We start from the raw sequence: 10,000 nt of genomic DNA on the forward strand, positions 1-10,000 counted from the left end.
GCCGAGGTGGCAAATTCACACACACACTGAGCGATGAGGTCGGACCGGTAATGTCTCATACGTACTAGCGCGTACACTAGTAAAATCAAACTCAGACTGTTTCTACGTTCACTTTCTTCAAGCGACACCAATCTTGCGATAACCACCCAGGCTGATCTTATCTCCTTCTACCAGCGGCCAAGAACACACCCTACTGTCTTTCCGTTCATCAAGTCAAGCACACACTGTCTCTCTAACTCTTGTATTCTCTCTCTCTCTCTCTATATATACTATGAAAACACCTAGCTGTATTTTCCTTTTTCCCGCTGCCGAACTTAGATAAATCACACTCACTGAGATTTATCCTTTCCATGACCTGCTCAGAGGACAAATAAACACTAATCAGTTGTTTAACTTCGCGACTTTCGATCCAGCATCATTAGCCTACATGTTAGAAGACATCAAACACAGTCAGCGTCTATTGTGATTGCAGAGCTTTGTCAGCGTGCGAGTGCTCTAGTTCGCCCCATTAGAAATGTACACACGTAGATAGTGAGTGAAACATTTTGTTCATCACAGAGATCAGCTTCCGTATCTATATCCTTTGCGCTGACTGCGCTGCTGGATACACACCCTTTTTGATATGTCTGAGCAGAGTTACAACTTCACCAAAACATGTGTACCAGAGGGAAGAGCTCCGTCAGAGCGACTCGTCTCATAGTTCGGCTTATTCTCAGCGTGAGCCGCTACAGCTGTAAGACAGGCCAGCTGTGAGTAGTCCCTTTCCAGCCAAGTCAGCAGTGGACAAAAGCAACCACAGCGAACAGTCGTCACATGTCTCCATGCTGTAGGACGCAAGCTAGGCAGAGCACACGAACAACGCCACGAGCTGTGGTTAAGCGCGTACTAAAAAGACGTCGTGCCAGGGACAGCGACAAGCAGTAGCTGTTACCGCATTCTGCCGACATGTGCAGTCGTGCGCACACATCATGTGCGCACGACGCGAGCGACGAGCTGGTTCCTGTCCAGCCTGCCCAATGAAACAACAGCTGTTTTTCCCTTTTGCGCGCTGCCACGGAAAAACACCAGATGTTTCCTTTCAAGCTGCAAATGAAACACCAGCTGTGTCCTTTCCAGCTGCCAGGGAAACACCAGCTGTGTCCTTTCCAGCTGCCAATGATCAACAGCTGTTTGCCTTTCCAGATGGGCCAATGTAACAACAGCTGTTTCCTTTCCAGCTGCCACTGTAACACCAGCTGTTTTCCTTTCCAGCTGCAATGAAAAAACCAGCTGTTTTCCTTTCCAAGCTGCCAGGGAAACACCAGCTGTTTCCTTTCCAGCTGCCACTGAAACACCAGCTGTGTCCTTTCCAGCTCCAGGGGAAACCCCTTTTCCTTTTCCCCTCCAAGCCCCCAAACCTCGAAGGGAGCTGCCCCCACAAACACCCATCTCAGAGGCGACTCACATCTCACATACCTTTTGAAAGAAAGACATAACCCCCCCTCCCGAAAAACAAGGGACCCACGAGTCGCGTATTTAATTAAATCGTTTTGCGGCGGTTGGTAAACCTTCGAAATGGCTTAGATTATGCTTTTTTTTTTTTACTTTTAGATAATGTTTATCAGAAATGTCTTTTGATTTGTGAAAGGTCCCGCCCCAGGTTTTTCCATGTTTATAAAAATTTTTTAGTGTTTTGAAAGGACCTGTCCACCATTTTCCCAATTTTATCAAACGTTTTTTTTGATTTTGAAAGGTCCCCGTCCGCCAGTTACCTAAGTTTTCAGAAGTTTTTTTTAAAGTTTTGAAAGGATCCTGCCACCCGGGTTTCCCAAAGTTTACAGAAACTTTTTTTGAGTATTAAAGGTCCCTTCACCCGGTTACCCAAATCCCTTCATTCGGATCCCAAAAAAGTTTTGAAGCATATTTCTTCTGGCTTGGCTTGACCCTTTACCATACATTTCATCTTGATTTTTGGGGAATTTACCTTTAAGGTTTTTATGCTCAATGCAAGGGGGCACAAAGCCACGGGGGGAAATTGATTCTCCCCCCGTTTCGGAAAAAAAAGGGTTTTTTATTGCAAAGCCGCAGGGATTTCCCCCGCTGAACCCGCATACCGGCACTAAACCCGCAGACCTGCACCCAATTATTGCGAAAGACCTGCAGCATTTCCCCGGGTGAACAACTGACACTCACTCAAATTTTGCGAAAACCCGGGAGGGTTTTTCCCCCACGAAACCCTACACGGGCCGAACCAAACAGACACGGACTCAATTTTTCGAAAGACGTCAGGGATTTCCCCCCTGAACCGACAGACCGGCACTCAATTTTCCCAAAGACGCTCCTTTCCCTCGGCTGAACCCAAATACCTGGGACTGAAACCAAAATGACACTGGACTCAATTATTCGAAGGACTCACATTTCCCTCGGCGAACCGAAAACCCGGGACCAAGTTTTTTGCGAAAACGGGCCCCAAATTTTCCCCCGCTCCTCGACTGAACCAGACATGACCTGGCACTGAACCAGAACATGACACTGGCACTGAACCAGACCATGACACTGTCCACTCAAGTTATTGCGAAAAGACGCTGCAGGCATTTTCCCTCGGCTGAACCAGACATGACACTGAGGCACTGAACCAGACCATGACACCTTGCCACTCAAGTTATTTGCGAAAGACGCTAAGCAGGCATTTCCCTCGCTGAACCAGACATGGACCCCCCCCCCACTGGCATCTGAACCAGGAACATGACACTGGCACTGAACCAGACATGACACTGGCAACTCAAGTTATTGCGAAAGACGCTGCAGGCATTTCCCTCTCGCTGAAGCCAGACATTGACTACAGTTGGCTGAACCAAGACATGACACTGGCAATCTCAAGTTATTGCGAAAGACGCTGCAGGCATTTCCCCTCGACTGAACCAGACATGACACGCCACTGACCAGAATGACACGGCCTCAAGTATTGCGAAAGACTCTGCAGCATTTCCCTCGCTGAACCAGACATGACACTGGACACTGAACCAGTACATACACTGGCACTCAGTTTAGCGAAAGACGCTGCACTTTCCTGGGGGCTGAACCAACATGCGACACTGCCCTGAACCAGACATGACACTGGCACGAACCAGAATGACACTGGCACTGCAAGTTATTGCGAAAGACGCTGCAGGCATTTCCCTCGGGGGGCTGAACCAGACATGACACCTGGCACAGAACCAGACATGACACTGGCACTCAAGTTATTGTGGTGGGGGGTGAGGACGAAAGACGCTGCAGGCATTTCCCTTCGCTGAACCAGACATGACACTGCACTGACCAACAAGAACACTGGCACCAAGTTATTGCGAAAACGCTGCAGGCATTTCCCTCGGCTGAACCAGACATGCCACATGGCACAGGAACCAACAATGGACACTGGCACTCAGTTATTCGAACAGACGCTGCAGGCATTTCCCCTCGTCTGAACCAGACATACACTGGCACTCAAGTTATTGCGAAAGACCTGCAGGCAAATCCCTCGGCTGAACCAGACAATGACACCTGGCACAGAACCAGACTGCCACTGCACTCAAGTTTATTGCGAAAGACGCTGCAGGCATTTCCCCGGCTTAATCCCAGACATGACCCACTGGCACACAAGTTATTGCGAAAGACGCTGCATGCCTTTCCCTCGGCGAACCAGAACATGACACTGGCACTGAACCAGACATGACACTGGCACTCAAGTATTGCGAAAGACGCCTGCAGGCATTTTCCCACGCTGAACCATACATGACACTGGCACTCCAAGTTTTGCGAAAGACGCTGCAGGCATTATCCTCGACTGAGCACCCAGAACAATGACACTGGACACTGCACCAGACATGAACACTTGCGGCGCACTTCTAAATTATTCTGCGATAAGACGCTTGCAGGCATTCCCTCGGCAGAACGCCGACTGATCACTGCACAGACAACCAGACATAGACACCTGCGACCACTCAATTATTGCGAAAGACGCTGCGATGAGGCATTATCCCTCGACCGTGAACCAGACATGACACTGGGCACTGAACCAGACATGACACTGGCACCTGAACCAGACATGATCAACTGGCGCACATCAAGTAATTGCGAAAGACTTCTGCAGCATTTCCCTCGGTCTGAAACCGAGACATGACCACTGCTCTGAACCAGACATGACACTGGCACTCAAGTTATTGCCGTAAAGACGGCGCAGGCAATTTCCCTCGACTGCAAGCCAGACATGACAAGGCACAGAACCAGACAAGACACTGGCTCTCAAGTTATTGCGAAAGACCTGCAGGCATTTCCCTCTGCTGAACCAGACATGACACTGCGACTTGAACCAACTTATGACCACTGCACTCAGTTATTGCGAAAGACCTGCAGGCATTTACCCTCGGCTGAAACAGACACATGACACTCGCGGCACTCAAGTTATTGCGAAAGACGCTGCAGGCTTTCCCCTCGGCTGATCAGACATACCACTTGGCACTTGAACCAGACATGACACTGCACTCACATGTTATTGCGAAGACGACTGGCAGGCATTCCCTCGGCTTAACTCTAGACTTACACTGGCACTCAAGTTATTGCGAAAGACGCTGCATGGCATTTCCCTCGACTGAATCCAGACATGACCACTGGCACTGAACCAGACCATGACACTGAACCAACGCCAAGACACAGCACTCAAAGATATTGCGAAAGACGCTGCAGCTCTCATTTCCCTCGACTGAACCAGACATGACACTGGCACTGAACCAGACCATGACACTGGCACTCAAGTTATTGCGAAAAGACGCCTGCAGCATTTTCCCTCGACTGAACCAGACATAGACACCTGCACGAACCAACATGGACACTGGCACTCAAGTTATTGCGAAAGACCTGCCAGCATTTCCCTCCGACGGGAACCAGCATGAACACTGGCACTGAACCAGACATGACACTGGCACTGAACCAGACATGCACACTGGCACTCAGTTAATGCGAAAGTACGCTGCAAGTCATTTTCCCCTCGCTTGAACCATACATGACAATGGCACTTCCAAGTTATTGCGAAAGACGCTGCAGGCCATTTCCCTCGGCTGAAACCATACATGACACTGTGCACTTGAACCAGACATGAACACTGGCACTCAAGTTATTGCGAAAGACGCTGCAAGGCATTCTTCCCTCGGCTGAACGCATACATACACTGCGGCAACTCAGTTATTGCGAAGACGCTGGCAGGCATTTTCCCCGACTGAACCAGACATGACAATGGCACTGAACCAGACATGACACTGGCACTCAAGTTATGCGAAAGACGCTGCAGGCATTTCCCTCGCCTGAACCAGACATGACACTGGTACTGAACCAGACATGACACTTGGCACTGAACCAGACATGACACTGGCACTCAGTTATTGCGAAAGACGCTGCAGGCATTTCCCTCGGCTGAACCAGACATGAACCTGGACCAAGTTCTTGCGAAAGACGCGGCCAGGCAATTTCCCTCGACTGAACCAACCTGACACTGAGCACTGAAACCAGACATTGACACTGGCTCTCAAGTATTGCGAAAGACACGCTGCGGCTTTTCCCTCGGCGAAAAACCCAGACATGACACTGCACTGAACCAACCCATACACTGGCACTGAACCAGACATGACACTGGCACTCAAGTTATTGCGAAAGACGCTGCAGGCATTTCCCTCGGCTGAACCAGACATGACACTGGCACTGAACCAGACATGACACTGGCACTCAAGTTATTGCGAAAGACGCTGCAGGCATTTCCCTCGACTGAACCAGACATGACACTGGCACTGAACCAGACATGACACTGGCACTCAAGTTATTGCGAAAGACGCTGCAGGCATTTCCCTCGGCTGAACCAGACATGACACTGGCACTGAACCAGACAGACACAGGCACTCAAGTAATTGCGAAAGACGCTGCAGGCATTTTCCCTCGCTGAACCGAGATCCTGACACTGGCACCTGAACTCAGATCATGACACTGGCACTGAACCAGACATGACACGGCACTCAAGTTACTGCGAAAGACGCTGCAGGCCATTTCCCTCGGCGTGAACCAGACATACACTGGCACTGAACCAGAAATGACACTGCACTCAAGTATTGCAAAGACGCTGCAGCATTTCCCCCTCGACTGAACCAGACATGACAAAGGCACTGAACCAGACATGACACCAGGCAACTCAAAGTTATGCGAAAGACGCTGTAGAGAAAAAAGAAGGGAGGGCATTTCCCCTCGGCTGCACCCGACTTGAACACTGGCACAGAACCAGACATGACACTGGCACTCAAGTTATAGCGAAATGACGCTGCAGGCATTTCCCTCGGCTGAACCAGACATGACACTGGCACTCAAGTTATTGCGAAAGACTCTGCAGGCATTTCCTCCTGAACCAGACATGACACTGGCACTGAACAGACTGACACTGCACTCAGTTATTGCGAAAGACGCTTCAGCATTTCCCTCGGCTTAACCAGACATGACACTGGCATCTGAACCAGACATGAGACAACTGGCATCTCAGTATTGCGAAAGACGCTGCAGGGCTTTCCCCGGCCTGAACCAGACATGACACTGCACTGAAACCAGACAGACACTGGCACTGAACCATACATGACACAGCGGCACTCAAGTTATTGCGAAAGACGCTGCAGGCATTCCCTCGGACCGAACCCAGACATGTTAACACTGGAGCCCTGAACCAGGCATGACACTGGCACTGAACCAGACATGACACTGGCACTCAAGTTATTGCGAAAGACGCTGCAGGCATTTCCCTCGACTGAACCAGACATGACACTGGCACTGAACCAGACATGACACTGGCACTCAAGTTATTGCGAAAGACGCTGCAGGCATTTCCCTCGGCTGAACCAGACATGACACTGGCACTGAACCAGACATGACACTGGCACTGAACCAGGCATGACACTGGCACTCAAGTTATTGCGAAAGACGCTGCAGGCATTTCCCTCGGCTGAACCAGACATGACACTGGCACTCAAGTTATTGCGAAAGACGCTGCAGGCATTTCCCTCGGCTGAACCAGACATGACACTGGCACTGAACCAGACATGACACTGGCACTGAACCAGACATGACACTGGCACTCAAGTTATTGCGAAAGACGCTGCAGGCATTTCCCTCGGCTGAACCAGACATGACACTGGCACTGAACCAGACATGACACTGGCACTCAAGTTATTGCGAAAGACGCTGCAGGCATTTCCCTCGGCTGAACCAGACATGACACTGGCACTGAACCAGACATGACACTGGCACTGAACCAGACATGACACTGGGCACTCGAGGTATTGCGAAAGACGCTGCAGGCATTTCCCTCGGCTGAACCAGGCATGACACTGGCACTCAAGTTATTGCGAAAGACGCTGCAGGCATTTCCCTCGACTGAACCAGACATGACACTGGCACTGAACCAGACATGACACTGGCACTGAACCAGACATGACACTGGCACTCAAGTTATTGCGAAAGACGCTGCAGGCATTTCCCTCGGCTGAACCAGACATGACACTGGCACTCAAGTTATTGCGAAAGACGCTGCAGGCATTTCCCTCGGCTGAACCAGGCATGACACTGGCACTCAAGTTATTGCGAAAGACGCTGCAGGCATTTCCCTCGACTGAACCAGACATGACACTGGCACTCAAGTTATTGCGAAAGACGCTGCAGGCATTTCCCTCGACTGAACCAGACATGACACTGGCACTCAAGTTATTGCGAAAGACGCTGCAGGCATTTCCCTCGGCTGAACCAGACATGACACTGGCACTCAAGTTATTGCGAAAGACGCTGCAGGCATTTCCCTCGGCTGAACCAGACATGACACTGGCACTCAAGTTATTGCGAAAGACGCTGCAGGCATTTCCCTCGACTGAACCAGACATGACACTGGCACTGAACCAGACATGACACTGGCACTGAACCAGACATGACACTGGCACTCAAGTTATTGCGAAAGACGCTGCAGGCATTTCCCTCGGCTGAACCAGGCATGACACTGGCACTCAAGTTATTGCGAAAGACGCTGCAGGCATTTCCCTCGACTGAACCAGACATGACACTGGCACTGAACCAGACATGACACTGGCACTGAACCAGACATGACACTGGCACTCAAGTTGATCCCTTTTTGCTATGCGTGTAAGTCAATTCAACAAAAATAATCCGCTAATAATCAGCGGAGAAATCTAATTATTATCTAATCCGCTGCTTTCTCCTCTCAAAGTCCACTAATCCGCTGCTTTCTCCTCTCAAAGTCCACTAATCCGCTGCTTTCTCCTCTCAAAGATATCCTTTCTCCTCTCAAAGTCCACTAATCCGCTGCTTTCTCCTCTCAAAGTCCACTAATCCGCTGCTTTCTCCTCTCAAAGTCCACTAATCCGCTGCTTTCTCCTCTCAAAGTCCACTAATCCGCTGCTTTCTCCTCTCAAAGATATCCTTTCTCCTCTCAAAGTCCACTAATCCGCTGCTTTCTCCTCTCAAAGTCCACTAATCCGCTGCTTTCTCCTCTCAAAGTCCACTAATCCGCTGCTTTCTCCTCTCAATGCTATGCTTTCTCCTCTCACAGTCCACTAATCCGCTGCTTTCTCCTCTCAAAGTCCACTAATCCGCTGCTTTCCTCTCAAAGTCCACTAATCCGCTGCTTTCTCCTCTCAAAGTCCACTAATCCGCTGCTTTCTCCTCTCAAAGATATCCTTTCTCCTCTCAAAGTCCACTAATCCGCTGCTTTCTCCTCTCAAAGTCCACTAATCCGCTGCTTTCTCCTCTCAAAGTCCACTAATCCGCTGCTTTCTCCTCTCAAAGTCCACTAATCCGCTGCTTTCTCCTCTCAAAGTCCACTAATCCGCTCCTTTCTCCTCTCAAAGTCCACTAATCCGCTGCTTTCTCCTCTCAAAGTCCACTAATCCGCTGCCTCCTCCTCTCAAAGATATCCTTTCTCCTCTCAAAGTCCACTAATCCGCTGCTTTCTCCTCTCAAAGTCCACTAATCCGCTGCTTTCTCCTCTCAAAGTCCACTAATCCGCTGCTTTCTCCTCTCAAAGATATCCTTTCTCCTCTCAAAGTCCACTAATCCGCTGCTTTCTCCTCTCAAAGTCCACTAATCCGCTGCTTTCTCCTCTCAAAGTCCACTAATCCGCTGCTTTCTCCTCTCAAAGATATCCTTTCTCCTCTCAATATCCGCTAATCCTGTGCTTGCTCTTCTCAATGTCCACCAATCCGCTGCTTTCTCCTCTCCACTAATCCTTTCTCCTCTCAAAAGTCCACTAATCCGCTGCTTTCTCCCCTCAAAGTCCACTAATCCGATGCTATCTACTGGCAAACTCCACTAATCCGCTGCTTTCTCCTCTCAAAGATATCCTTTCTCCTCTCAAAGTCCACTAATCCGCTGCTTTCTCCTCTCAAAGTCCACTAATCCGCTGCTTTCTCCTCTCAAAGTCCACTAATCCGCTGCTTTCTCCTCTCAAAGATATCCTTTCTCCTCTCAAAGATATCCTTTCTCCTCTCAAAGTCCACTAATCCGGTGCTTTCTCCTCTCAAAGTCCACTAATCCGCTGCTTTCTCCTCTCAAAGTCCACTAATCCGCTGCTTTCTCCTCTCAAAGTCCACTAATCCGCTGCTTTTTCCTCTCAAAGTCCACTAATCCGCTGCTTTCTCCTCTCAAAGTCCACTAATCCGCTGCTTTCTCCTCTCAAAGTACCACTAATTCCGCTGCTTTCTCCGACTCAAAGTCCACTAATCCGCTGCTTTCTCCTCTTAAAGATATCCTTTCTCCTCTCAAAGTCCACTAATCCGCTGCTTTCTCCTCTCAAAGATATCCTTTCTCCTCTCAAAGTCCACTAATCCGCTGCTTTCTCCTCTCAAAGTCCACTAATCCGCTGCTTTCTCCTCTCAAAGATATCCTTTCTCCTCTCAAAGTCCACTAATCCGCTGCTTTCTCCTCTCAAAGTCCACTAATCCGCTGCTTT

The sequence above is a fragment of the Penaeus japonicus genome, unplaced genomic scaffold (assembly GCF_977035675.1).
Source record: "Penaeus japonicus unplaced genomic scaffold, GWHDUDI00000001_assembly GWHDUDI00000252, whole genome shotgun sequence".
Lineage (NCBI taxonomy): Eukaryota > Metazoa > Arthropoda > Malacostraca > Decapoda > Penaeidae > Penaeus > Penaeus japonicus.